This window comes from Salmo salar, chromosome 18 (assembly GCF_965601325.2).
Source record: "Salmo salar chromosome 18, fSalSal1, whole genome shotgun sequence".
NCBI lineage: Eukaryota > Metazoa > Chordata > Actinopteri > Salmoniformes > Salmonidae > Salmo > Salmo salar.
Window position 1 is genome coordinate 91,247,384 of NC_138308.1, and position 14,715 is coordinate 91,262,098.

Below are 14,715 nucleotides of genomic sequence, written 5' to 3' on the forward strand. Positions count from 1 at the left end.
CAGTGTGATTTGTTCATAGTCACAAATGCATGTTACTGATGTATGTAAACCAGTTATGTCTGATTTATCAGTGTTTTCATTTCATTGAACCTTTATTTAACAAGGCAAGTCAGTTAAGAACAAATTCTTATTTTACAATGACAGCCGACCTCGGCCAAACCTTAACCCGAATGACGCTGGGCCAATTGTGCTCCTCCCTATGGGACTCCCGATCAAGGGCCGGTTGTGAAACAGCCCGGGATGGAACCAGGGTCTGTAGTGACTCCTCTAGCACTGAGATGCAGTGCCTTAGACCGCTGTGCCACTCTGGAGCCCTGACGTGTAGTGTTTACCAATATTTCACAGAAAACTGCATTGAAAATCCAGGGAGCATTACTTGATTCACAGCAAACAGCATTTACCCACCTATTTTTTTTTTTCTACCACCGCATCATTGCTCATTCTATAATGCAGGGGTGTCAAACTCATTCAATTAAGTGCCGATATGAGGGCTTTTATAACTAATCCATGGTTGGGTTTTCTCTAAACAGCCACTACAAGCCTATGCTAGCTAACAACCAATAGAAGTGAATGTGGCACGTGACCAAAACATCAAATCAATCTCATATTTGGTTTGATGTCACATGCCACATTTACTTGTATTGGTTGTTATCTAATTGGTGAAATCATTTGGCTAACAGTCCTAGTTACAGATTTATTTTGCCATTTAAAAAAAAAAAAACATGCCCCATTCACTTCTACTGATTGTTAGCTAGTGGTGGCTAAAATAAGCCTCATTGGACACAGCAGGTCTGATGAAACATTAGAAATGTCTTCTAAACATTGCTTGGGCCTAAGGCTCACGGATGTTTATTGATATCTCAATCAATAAACAGGGTTGTCTAATCACATCTTACATAATCATACACTCTCCAAAAACAAGAAAGAAGAATGTAAGAACATTCTCAAATAAAATGTATTAACAAATTGACTGTTAATCCTATACAGCTAAAACCAGATTCAATCACACACACACACTCACACACTAGATACACTCACACACTAGATACACTAGATACACACAGACTAGATACTCACACACTAGATACACACAGACTAGATACACACACTCACACACTAGATACACAGACACACTCACACACCCACACACTCACACACTAGACACACACACACACAGACTAGATACACGCACACACTTGCTCACTCACACACTCACGCACATGCTCACGCTCACACACAGCTATTATACAGTAAGACAAACCTTCCATAAACAAAATGGATATGTACGACATTAAAACATTGTATTCATAGCAGGTGATTAGTGAGCATCTTATATTGAAAATATCTTCATTCATTCAACAGACATTAGTTTTAACATAAAAGATACAGGAAGAAGAATTCCTCATTCAAATGAAATAAGACCCTTTTAGAAATCAAACCATTATATTCATGGTAGGTAATCAGTGATCAGTAAATGTATATGGAAATAATATCAAAATTAAACATCAAAATACATCAGAAAATACATCAAAATATGCTATGGCCATACTAATTTAATAAAATGTTTAATAGATGCCACTTTTCACATTTATCAAAATAATAATTGTGCTCAAGAATTGCAAGGTTGCTACAGTATTTTAAACAGCAACTGCTCGTTCAAACCAATTTCTCATTTAGAAAAAGCCTATGTGACAGCCGATATTTTGGTCATAAAGTCAGTCTCGTCCAAAACAGTGTTTTGTGAGACTTGTGGTGGTGACTGCATCACAACTGTCGAGGTGGCGCCTCCCAGACGAGACCTACTAATTTCACTCACTCATGGGTAGTCTTTTCCTGTGGATCTTCTCTCGACCTCACAGGCTGGGTCAACTCCCACCACGCGTTGTAGGCCTGGATTATCCCGCGGTATGAATCTCTTTCCAGGTGAGGGGGCCTCCCTGTCTTCCTACCCTAAGCTGTTTTTATCAACAGGGTCACTCCTCTTGGTCTATCCCTGCTTGCCTGTTGGGTTCTGAGAATATGAAATATACTTATTCATGTCACTGAGGAAGAGAGGGTCATGTATAACATTTACATTATGTCAGGATATGTTATTGTTAGCCATCAGGGATCCTCTGGGAGGAGAAGAGACACAGTCTGGTACCAGTCACCGTAAACAGCCGTGAGTTGGGGAGGAGTGAGCACTTTGGGGTAGAGGTCAGATGAAGTGAGGAAGAACAGATATCACTAAGGTTCTGTCTAGCAACAGAGATGCTTTAGCTGTTCAGATGTGTAGGAGGAGACTCATCTTTAAATATCAGTGCTCGTGTGAATATGTCGTTGTCTAATGCAGCTGTATTGATCCTCTGGGAAGAATTAAACTTGGTTAAGCTTTCATAGTGTCCGTAGAGTTTTATACTCTGGGAATTAGAACCTAACAATACTGATTATGGGTTGTTTGTGACCTAGTATACTCGCTAAGGCCTGGGTATAGGATTTCAGCTGAATTCATTCTTAACTGAAAACAGGGGTTCAGCACTTCGTCTGGGTGGAGGACGAAAACGTTACAGGCTAGACTCCCAGGGACATTTAGTGTTCTGTTTTCAGTTACCCTGTATCTCCCCTGTAGCTTCCTGCTCAAGCCCACAATAAGGTCTGGCCGCGGGCCAACTACTTTACTCCTCAGCACTTTATTCAACAGATGAATGAACTAGTTCATGACAACCAGTAACACTTCTCTTTTTATTCCACAGCCTCACAACTGATAGATTTGATTTGATTTTGAAAAACAATGCAGTAGCGTCTAACAATAGTAATTCAGTTCTGTTCTTACCTTGCCCCAAAATCGTCAAGCTTCTAATGCATCAATCTCTTATCTTTTACATTGCTATTCAGAAATGTTTTCTGCCCAAGCCTCCTTAACTACAGCCACACAACACATTCTCTCCATTACGTGACATTGTCTCCTTTGCATGTGATGTTTACATAATGTTAGGTAACACATTGTCATCACATACAAAGGAAACAATCATTGGCTTCATGGCCCACCTGCCGTCAAACTGGTCCAACGGCTCTAACCCAGGGCTTGAGTTGCCATATAAGGTGAACCTCCGGCAGAGGAATATGTGCATACATTCTACCTGCAACCTTCACTTCCTCCCTTTGACTGGGTTGTGCTGCTCTCTAGCTGTGGTTGGGGCCTCTTCCTGTCCTCCTTCCGCTTCTTCATTGTTTTCAGTGTTACCGGAGTCATGTTGGGAGGCTGGAGGAGTCCTCGGGTCATATTGACCAGGCTTATTCACAACACAATGTAAATGAACGTTAGGGTTTGTTTCAAATCCTGCCCACAGCTGGTAGCACACAAGTAATCATCAATTCGGAGTGGTAAATTTGCGTTGACTTTGGATATCTCTATGGGACTAGTTAGGGACCATCGGTAAATAACACAATGAACATGGGTCAATATGTTAGAATTCCGCTAGTTGTAGAAATTCATATACAAATACTGAAAGCATTTAATGAGAACTAAAAGGTGTGCACCATGAAAATATTGTCTCATTTACATTGTGTAATTTATTGACAGTCCCTAACTAGTTCCAGATATAGGCTATCCAATGTCAAACCAATTTTGCCACAGTCGCACACCGGCTGGCAGAAGCTAATTGGTGAAATCATTTGGCTAACTCTTCCCACTTGAACAAACACACGAGAAGCCCACATGAAACCACACTGCAAAACCAACTCTCATTTGAATTCAGTCATGGCCACTAGCATTTCTTAATGAACCAAATCTAGAACGAGACCAGGAAGTGCAGTTGCCCTTTCAACAAGGTCTTTTTTTTTTTTTTACTTGACTCACGATATGACATAGATGCAGAAAGTAAACAGTAGTGTGGGTCCATTTCCACAACAACTAAGAGAGTTGAAACGAGAGGCTCAACTTTTCAGTTGTTTTGGTTGTTAACAGTGTGAAGCTAACCTGTGCACCTGTACAGATACTGTCTGAGTGAAGTCTTTCATCTCTCTCATCATCAGACCACAGCAGTGAATCTCTCCTTCAGATTTAGAATAGACTATAAAATGATTAAATGTCTAAAATGTTTATTTTGCCAATATTTTCTTAACTCAATTTCTTAAACTGCACTGTTAAGGGCTCGTAAGTAAGTATTTCACGGTAAGGTCTACTACACCTGTTGTATTCAGCGAATGTGACAAATAATATTCGATTTGATTTATTAGGAACTACAAAATAGAATCTGAGAAATACTTTTTGGGCCTGTGTCATTAATCAGCAGCCGTTATTGGTGTGTTGGCATGGATACTATCGGAAACTGAGAGGTCAGAGTTCCCGAGTCATAAATAACCACTAGATCTAGTCTGTATTCCAAGTGACTCCAGACCAGGAGGATGATTCCAGAGTTTACCAGTTGTGACATTCCGTCGCTGACCTTTTCACCTTTCCGATCAAAAGATGGTAAAACACAACCATGTACACAACCTTAATAATGTCGAATAATGAAGCAGTTTGACCCATACCTGGCTGTAGTTTGACACATTATCAACGCAAGCTAACTTAGCCATCTGGCTAAAATCTAGCTGAACTCTCATTGGTTGAAGAGTTGTTCCGACTTCAAAAGCACTCAAATGCATTAATATCCTATTTATGACTCACTAACTGAGAGCTAACGAGTTATTATATTATCATTTATTATTAATATTATTATTATTATTATTATTATTATATTACTGATGAGTTTCTATCCCAACAGACTATAAAACTCATCCTGTTTGATTGACAGGTGTGATGATTAATGGGGCTGAGTTTTTACCACCATCATTATGGCCTGGGTTGAAGTATGGATAGAGTTTCTCTGTGAAGGTCTGACCGGTGAAGGAGTAGATCAGAGACCTGGCCTCCACATCATAGAAGGAGACCAGACCCTCCTCATAATCCACAAACACCCCCAGCTTCTGGGGCTTCTGACTCAGAGAGAGGGGGGGAAATATTTGTCAACAACTGCCCTCTACTCGCCATTCCTCAGAATCATAGTATCCAAACCTAGTGTAATCTTCTCCTTTCTCTTGATGGACTCTCTGGCCACTCCTAAATTCCACAATCTTCCCTTTCACCTGCACCTAATAGTAGAATTTCCCTGAGGAAAATGCCCTCTTCCCAGGACACAGGTAGTATATTTAAACCTCTCTGGGTTGTCAGTGAGATTCTGTCGGGTTTTTCCATGTCTCACTAGTTTTCCATCTTCAGACAGGATGAGGTTGGGATGCGCTGTATCAGGGTCCAGGGACACACCCACTGTGGAGGAAATATATATGATGTCAAATGTATTTCATGTAAAATGTTACCATCTCAATATACATATGGTATGTAATAAATGTTGTTGGTTTATTCATTTGAGCATTTGTCTGTTGCATTTACCTGCATACTGTTGAATTTTCTTAAACTCTGGAAACAAAAGGAAGAGGAACATCAATACTCATTTGATTGGACAACACTACAACTAAAACTGAACACAAACATAAACACAACATGTAAAGTATTGGTCCCATGTTTCATGAGCTGAAATAAAAGATCCCAGAAATGTTCTATATGCACAAACAGCTTATTTCTCTTAAATGTTGTGCACAAATGTGTTTACACTATGAAAAGCTATGAAAAGCCAACTGACATTTACTCCTGAGGTGCTGACCTGTTGCACCCTCTACAACCACTGTGATTATTATTTGATGCTGCTGGTCATCTGTGAACATTTGAACATCTTGAAGAACGATCTGGCTGGTTATCTATGAGCATTTGAACATCTTGAAGAACGATCTGGAGTTTTAGGCTGGGATTCTATATAAGCGCTTTGTGACATCAGCTGATTAAAAATGGCAATATAAATACATTTGATTGATTGATTGAGAGAAAATAATCATGTTCCTTGAGATTTGTTGGAGTTTAGAGTGACGAAACGTGGCTAACAGCTAACTGCTCTCTCATGTCTCTTCATTGAGCAGAGCAGCCCAAGCGGAGCCGTTGCTATGGAAACTCACAGACTCAGAGCGCCATGAGTGCATAGGGAGCGAGTGACAGAGGAGCAGCTAATTTGGCAGAAGCAAGGGAATAGGGCCTCAACGTCGAAGCCATGGGTAGGGCTCGGGCTCAAAATAAATGCCTGTGCAGGCCTTGTAGAAATATTGGTCCAATAATATTTCTCAGATACCAGAACTTGTGAATTCAAGGTAGACTTTATTACAAAGTAACAAGCCAAGCTGGTCCATGGATCAACTGTCCTCCCAGTCTCGGCACACTCCTTTTATACAGTTTTCATCCTTACATCACATACATGGCCACTCCTCTTTATGTTAATGATCAACTCTTTTTGGCTTCGCACCACTATTGTTTTCCCACCCTAAGTTCTTCTTTGAGGTGGGCTTTTTCCCGCCTCTACAAATAATTTATATTGGTGGCATAACTGTGACAATTTGGTTAAAAAAATAATAGGGGCCTCTACCAGGCTGCAGTCACAAGTACATTCATTATATAGATTATGACATTTCTTATCCAGGCATGCATCTGTATTACAATGTGTGTCTATTTCTTTTGTATATTGGCTTTTCTTATGCTATACAGGTGTGGTTACAGTTTCCTTTAAATCTATTAATGATTCTGTTATGTTACATTATTATTTCACAATATGCTACTGAAAAATCACCATAGCCTCTAATTGTATGACTTGCTCTGTGCTATATTTGCAGATGAGGGATTGCCTCATAGGCAGGAATCTATTAGCGTGATGGAACCAAAATTCTATTTCAATTAACATATCAGTCTGGCATTCCTCATCATTAAAAAGGTTTGAGCCTACCTCTGTAATGAGGGGCATTTTTCAAAAAACGAACTTGCCTGTGATTAGATCCCCCGTCATCCAATCAGAGGACAAACTACCTAGTTCAAAGCACAGTGTTTGGCCACGTGTGATTATGTTCTAAACCCCGGCCCTTTCCAAATGTTTCTGAGAGGAGGCTTTTCTTACGTAGTCTATTGGACCAGACCCGGATCCAGGATGACATGCCGGTCTATTGGACCAGGCCTGGTTCCAGGATGACATGCCTGTCTATTGGACCAGGCCCGGATCCAGGGTGACATGCCTGTCTATTGGACCAGGCCCGGATCCAGGGTGACATGCCTGTCTATTGGACCAGGCCCGGTTCCAGGATGACATGCCTGTCTATTGGACCAGGCCCGGATCCAGGATGACATGCCTGAGGGGGCATTTTATATCTATGGGGGGGGGGGGGGCACAACTAGTATTGCTTTAGAGCCCTAGTAAAACAACGTAGATTGGTCCTACTGTTGTACAAACATTTATCTGAAATGTAGCCGTACACATTGACAACCATTGTTTTATATAATAACACCAGAATGGTATGCATCCCACTAAGACATACAAGTGTATCTGAAACGCAGCCATAGCTGCAATAGGCCTACACACAATTTGTGCCTCTACCAACACAGGATTAGCACCACTAGGCTATCAAAGATTTTTACAGGGCTTCAAAGCTTGAACTTCAATAATTAGGACTACAGGCTACATTTCTGTTGAATTTGTGACACCACGCAATGAGCGTAACCTACAGTAAGCCAAGCCGCCACTTCTCCAGGTGCACAATATTTTCTGTGGGAGAGTTTCAGAAAAGCAAACTAAATCAAACTAAGTTGCATATTCTATATTCATAGCTGATGTGACGTGTCCTACATGACAGTAGCCAATTAAAATCTGCCGCAAAAAAAAGAGCAAATACCCATTCAGAGAACAACTCACACGTTATAGCAAGAGAGCAGGGAAGGGTGAAAAAGTAGGCTGTCGTTTTAATATTGAAATCACTTTAACAGTAGCCATCTTAGCGACTGGGCAAATGAATGATAGAGTGAAAGTTTGCCTACTTCTTTTAGTAGGCTACTCACATGGTATTGGTCCTATACCACTGCAACATTCAAAATGTAGAACAAAACAATGTCAATAGCCCGGGTGGCCATTTGATTAATTGTTCAGCAGTCTTACGGCTTGGGGGTAGAAGCTATTAGGGAGCCTTTTGGACCTAGACTCGGCGCTCTGCTACCGCTTGCAGTGTGGTAGCAGAGAGAACAGTCTTTGACTTGGGTGACTGCAGTCTTTGACAATTTTTTTGGGCCTTCCTCTGGCACTGCACAGTATAGGTCCTGGATGGCAGCAAGCTTGGCCACAGGGATGTACTGGGCCGTACGCACTACCCTCTGTAGTGCCTTGCAGTCAGATGCCGAACAGTTGCCAGACCAGGCGGTGATGCAACAACAAAACCTTTTCCCCTTCAGGAGCCTGAAAAGATTTGGTATTACATTTTTAGTCATTTAGCAGACACTCTTATCCAGAGCGACTTACAGTAGTGAATGCATACATTTCATACATTTTTTCTCCGTACTGGTCCCCCGTGGGAATCGAACCCACAACCCTGGCGTTGCAAACACCATGCTCTACCAACTGAGCCACACGGCATGGGTCTCCAGATCCTCAAAAAGTTCTACAGCTGTAGCATCGAGAGCATCCTGACCAGGCTGTGATGCAACCGGTCAAGATGCTCTCGATGGTACAGCTGTAGAACTTTTTGAGGATCTGGAGACCCATGCCAAATCTTTTCAGTCTCCTGAAGGGGAATAGGTGTTGTCATGCCCTCTCCACAACTGTCTTGGTGTGTTTGGGCCATGATAGTTTGTTGGTGATGTGGACACCAAGGAACTTGAAACTCTTGACCAGCTCCACTACAGCCCCGTCGATGTTAATGGGGGCCTGTTCGGCCCTCCTTTTCCTGTAGCTCCTTTGTCTTGCTCACATTGAGGGAGAGGTTGTTATCCTGGCACCACACGACTAGGTCTCTGACCTCCTCCCTATAGGCTGTCTTATCATTGTTGGTGATCAGACCTACAACTTAATGATGGTGTTAGAGTCGTGCTTGGCCATGCAGTTGTGGGTGAACAGGGAGTTTAGGAGGGGACTAAGCACGCACCTCTGAGGGGCCCTAGTGTTGAGGATCAGCGTGGCAGATGTGTTGTTCCCTACCCTTACCACCTGGGGGTGGCCCATCAGGAAGTGCAGGATCCAGGATCCAGTTGCAGAGGGAGGTGTTTAGTCCCAGGGCCCTTAGGTTAGTGATGAGCTTTGTGGGCACTATGGTGTTGAACGCTGAGCTGTAGTCAATCAACAGCATTCTCACATAGGTGTTCCTTTTGTACAGGTGAGAAAGGGCAGTGTGGGGGCGATTGAAATTGTGTCATCTGTGGATCTGTTGGGGCGGTATGCGAATTGAAGTGGGTCTAGTGTGTCCGGGAGGATGCTGTTTATGTGAGCCATGACCAGCCTTTCAAAGCACTTCATCATGGCTACAGACATGAGTGCTATGGGTCGGTAGTCATTTAGGCAGGTTATCTTAGTGTTCTTGGGCATAGGGACTATGGTGGTCTGATTAAAACATGTTGGTATTACAGACTCAGACATGGAGAGGTTGAAACTGTCAGTGAAGACACTTGCCAGTTGGTCAGCGAATGCTCGGAGTAGAAGTCCTGGTAATGCGTCTGGCCCTGCGGCCTTGTGAATGTTGACCTGTTTAAAGGTCTTACTCACATTGGCTGCGGAGAGCGTGATCACACAGTCATCTGGAACAGCTGATGCTCTCATGCATGTTTCAGTTTTACTTGCCTCGAAGCGAGCATAGAAGTTATTTAGCTCGTCTGGTAGGCTTGTATCACTGTGCAGCTCTCGGCTGTGCTTCACTTTGTAGTCTGTAATAGTTTGCAGGCCCTGCCACATCCGACGCGCATTGGAGCCGGTGTAGTGCGATTTGATCTTAGCCCTGTATTGACGCTTTGCCTGTTTGATGGTTCGTCGGAGGGCATAGCGGGATTTCTTATAAGCTTCCGGGTTAGAATCCCGCTCCTTGAAAACGGCAGCTCTAACCTTTAGTTCAGTGCAAATGTTGCCTGTAATCCATGGCTTCTGGTTGGGGTATGTACGTACAGTCACTGTGGGGACGACGTCCTCAATGCACATATTGATCAAGCCAGTGACTGATGTGGTGTACTCCTCAGTGCCATCGGAAGAATCCCGGAACATATTCCAGTCTGTGATAGCAAAACAGTCCTGTAGTTTAGCATCTGCTTCATCTGACCACTATTTTAGAGACCGAGTCACTGGTGCTTCCTGCTTTAATTTTTTCTTGTAAGCAGGATTCAGGAGGATAGAGTTATGGTCAGATTTGCCAAATGGAGGGCGAGGGAGAGCTTTGTACACGTCTCTGTGTGAGGAGTAAAGGTGGTCTAGAAAATGTTTTCCCCTCTGGTTGCAGATTTAACATGCTGATAGAAATGAGGTGAAACTAATTTAAGTTTCGCTACAATAAATGAAGTTGCTTACATTCCCGTCTTTGTAGCAGTCAGCAAATAGTGTCTCTGGATTGTCCTTAAGGATATTTTTTTTGTACTTATTCCTTGCGGTGTTATTCCTAATATCCATGGGGTTCTGTATTCTAATAACCAGAGGTGTGGACTCGAGTCACATGACTTGGACTCGAGTCAGACCTGAGTCACAAATATGATGACTTGCAACTCTACTTTGACTTTAACACCAATGACTCGTGACTTGACTTGGACTTGAGCCTTTTGACTCGACCTGACTTGATACCCTCCTCCCAAGCCCAGATATGAAAAATAATGCTATTAAAAAGTGTGCAGCGCATCAACTCTTCATTTAACGGATTACAGTTTGAATCAGACAACAGCCAATCAAATTGTGCCAGCGGAGAAAGAAAAAGTAGCTCGTGGCAGTGCAGAGGAACGTCGGCGGGTGAATTCAGATGGAGCCCTTGGAAAGATGATACCCAAAATTATTATTTTTTGCATATAAAGACTACACTGTAGTCAACAAAAAACGGATTGCAACTTACAAAACATGCAGGAAGAAAGTTACAGACGGAGGAGACATTCTCAGACATTCAGGCCAGTGTTCAAATTGTGGGCCTACTTGAAGTTCAGTATCAGTTGTTTTGATGTACCTTTTAATAAATGATTGTAACTTTATGGCAGGATTGTTTTAGATGTCTAGAGTATATCTGGAGAGGGAGAGAGAGAGCACTAGAATATTTTGTTTTTGTTCTCATATTGATGTGTCTTTCTCATTGCTACCCATGTATTTCCATGGAAATATAAAGTTTATTTGGAAAGTAATAAATATCTATATTTTTAAAAGCATTCATGATTTAATATACTAACTCTTACTCTTGTTAAAAATATGAAATGGTATTACATTTGGTGAAGACCACATTATGACTTGTTTAGGACTCGAAACTCAAAGTTTAGGACTTGAGACTTGACTCGGACTTGCCTGTCTTGACTTGGGACTTGAGTGCTAAGACTTGAGACCTACTTGTGACTTGTAAAACAATGACTTGGTCCCACCTCTGCTAATAACCTCTGGACTGGGATAAACCATGGAGGCTTCAAAGGCCTCTACATGTGGGTGGGGGGCTGTGGAACTCTCCTGCCATTGTTAGGCCCAAGAGTTTTCACACCTCTCACTTCACACTTAAGTGCTAATTGATCAAGTCAATTCTGTCCTAGCAGCTTGGTACTTTGTAGCCTTATTTATTAAGCTTTATATAACAACATTCCCTAGAGATTATTGTATTGTACTTTTAGCCTTCAGAAGTAGGTTCAGACTGAACTTTACTCAGTGTTGTGTTGGATGGTGTTTCCAGGTTCCACTGTGTTTCTTCTGCAGGTTTTGGTTTGTTAGAAGTTTTTTTTCTTTATAGTCCTTGGGAGTAATAGTCCACTCTGGTAATTTTGTCTTAAATCAAGGTTTTAGGTGTGGAATTGTGATGTGGATTGAAGGTTTTGATGTTCAGGTTTGTATCCTGTATGAGTCCTTGTGAAACAATGCAAGTTTATCTACATTTATCCAAATCTAATTCTATATTTTTTTTCAGAAGAACTCAGGAGTGTCTCTCTCTCTCTCTCTCAATTCACTTCAATTCAATTCAAGGGTCCACTGTGAGTAGAGACGACCCCTGAACTCTAACCCCTGATCTCTGATCAACCCCTCAATCCTAACCTCTGACTGACCCCTCTACCCCTGACCCCTTGTTCTGACAAACTGTGTGTGTTCCTCCCATCCCCTGGAGGGAACCGTATTGCTCTGTAAACTGTATAGGCCTACAAAGGACACGAGTTGAACTAAGCTGTCCCTAGCTGGCTTTATTATGCATTGTTCAGGTTGGCAGCATAAGCCACGTTTTACACCTGGAGCTAACATGCGTCCTGTCTCTTGATGTTGTCCACATTCTGATTGTGCCTACATGTTATTGACGCCATAAGTCAGCAGTGCCACTTGTCAATAATTTTTTAGAGGATAATGATGATTATCTGACTACCTGTGGAGGTGATCAGACAGATCTGATCACAATAGGTATTTTAAAAGTCTACAACTGTCTTAACATGTGGGCACAATCAGGACAAAGGATGCTTGTTAGAACCAGGTTTACATTTACAAGGTATAAATGAACCAGGTATAAATTAACCAGGTATAAATGAACAAGATATGCAGTGCATTCGGAAAGTATTCAGACCCCTTGACTTATTCCACATTTTGTTGGATTGATGAGGGAAAAAAGGGAGAGGTTGTTGTCCTGGCACCACACGGCCAGGTCTCTGACCTCCTCCCTATAGGCTGTCTCGTCGTTGTCGGTGATCAGGCCACTACCACTGTTGTGTCATCAGCAAACTTAATGATGGTGTTGGAGTCGTGCCTGGCTGTGCAGTCGTGGGTGAACAAGGGAGTACAGGAGGCAAAGCGTCAATACAGGACTAAGATCGAATCGTACTACACCGGCACCACGTATGTGATGTATGTCACACGTTGCTATTTCACAAAAGAGGCATTTGAACGTTTATAAAAAATGTTTTTATTAGAATGCGTTTTTTTAAAAGCAGAAATTCCTTCTGGAACATGTGAACTTTCATGTGCCTTAAAAGAAACTTGTATGCCATCTGTAAATACAATTGATAAATGACAAGCCTAGTCGGTTTAGCCCTTCCGCTAGCCATGATTGGCTGAGATAATGGATGGGCTGAACATGCCGAGAGATGAGTTCGGATTGGTCTGCCATGTAACACACTTCTGTCTATAACAGGGTGGGCAATCCCAGTCCTCGAGGACCTGATTGGTGTTACAGTTTTGCCCCAGACCCAGCTAACACACCTGACTCCAATAATCACCTAATCATGATCTTCAGTTTAGAATACAATTTGATTAATCAGCTGTGTTGCTAAGAAAAAAATGGGACACTAATCATGCCCTTGAGGACTGAAGTTGTCCACCCCTGGTCAAGAAAATGAGCTGCTCAGTATGTGTAGATAGTCCTTGCTACCGCAGGTTTTTGGAAAGATATAACGTTAGCCATAGAGATCTGCAAAACGTGTTGCTACTGCGCTCAACAACATTGCTGGCCAGAATTTAGCAGACGTTATCGACAAAGATTATTGGGCAAAAGTTGTGATGGACTACTTTCTGCACAAGGTCAGTGTGAACCAGAGTGACCTAACACAACAATGGGCCAAACAAGCTGTAGCTAGCTACAGACGGAAACGACACGCTGCCGTGAAGCCTTCATCTATGTACAGTATATACGGGTAAGAGTCTAGCTACATTTTCAGATATTAAACATTTTCAAATTGTCTTTTTTTTGGGGGGGGGGGGGTTTGTCATAGCATTTCTTTCACATGACCCATCAATTTAGACAGGTGTATCTGGTAGTGGTGTGCTGACATGGTCATGCTCCTTGTCCTAATCATATCCATAAATTGAGTTGATAGTCAGATCGGATTCTACTCGTGATCTGATAAGATATTTTAATATGCGCGAATAGATATTGGCAAAATACCTCCCTGCAAGTTCTCACTGCAAGAAAAAGCTGTGTTTAATCTTTTTACCCTACCCTCTCCTTCCCTCCTTGATAGATATTATGCACATTGATAGCTTGATAGCGAACATCCTCACCGTGTGATTTGTCATAGTAACAGGCAGCAGAAATCGAAATGATCAGACCCGAAAACATGCGAGCAAAAGTGATTGGGTGAAATGAAGTGAGTAGACAGAGACATAGCGGGATTAATGTACAGCCCTTTTCTTTACAGACAGGCAGTTGCGTTATTTGTGACTGACCGGCTCAATCTTGCGTATCAACATTTTTAAATTGTGTTTTTAACATTGGATAAAAGTGAAGATTCAGAGCTACAGTGCTTTCGGAAAGTATTCAGACACCTTGACTTTTTCCACATTTTGTTACGTTACAGCCTTATTCTAAAATTGATTCAATTGTCCCCCCCCCCCCGTCAATCTACACACAATACCTCATAATGACAAAGCAAAGACAGCTTTTTAGAAATGTTTGCAAAATTATTTAAAAAAACCCCTGAAATATCACATTTACATAAGAATTCAGACCCTTTACTCAGTACTTTGTTGAAGCAGCGATTACAGCCTCAAGTCTTCTTGGGTATGACGCTAAATAATGTTTTTATTAATTCTGTATTAAGTCACTGCAAATAACAAAAACGTCACAATAAACTTAAAGCATGTTCTTCCTTTTTTTGCACTGCATGGATCACTGGTATGGTTGAATGCAGCATTGCTCTATGTTGCACTCAAA

General features: G+C 41.9%; 1 long non-coding RNA gene across 2 annotated transcripts; it reads right to left on the reverse strand.

Moving 5' to 3' along the window:
* Positions 1-82: 82 nt before the first annotated feature.
* Positions 83-5,668, reverse strand: LOC145861788 (uncharacterized). Of its 2 annotated transcripts, XR_014381448.1 has the most exons (3): positions 5,414-5,668; positions 2,813-5,290; positions 83-2,011 (listed from the first exon to the last, which is right to left on the reverse strand). It is a non-coding gene; the product is annotated as an uncharacterized LOC145861788 (long non-coding RNA). The 2 variants fall into 2 exon arrangements; XR_014381447.1 differs by lacking the exon at positions 83-2,011 and having other exon boundaries at positions 2,654-5,290.
* Between the last annotated feature and the right edge of the window lie 9,047 nt (positions 5,669-14,715).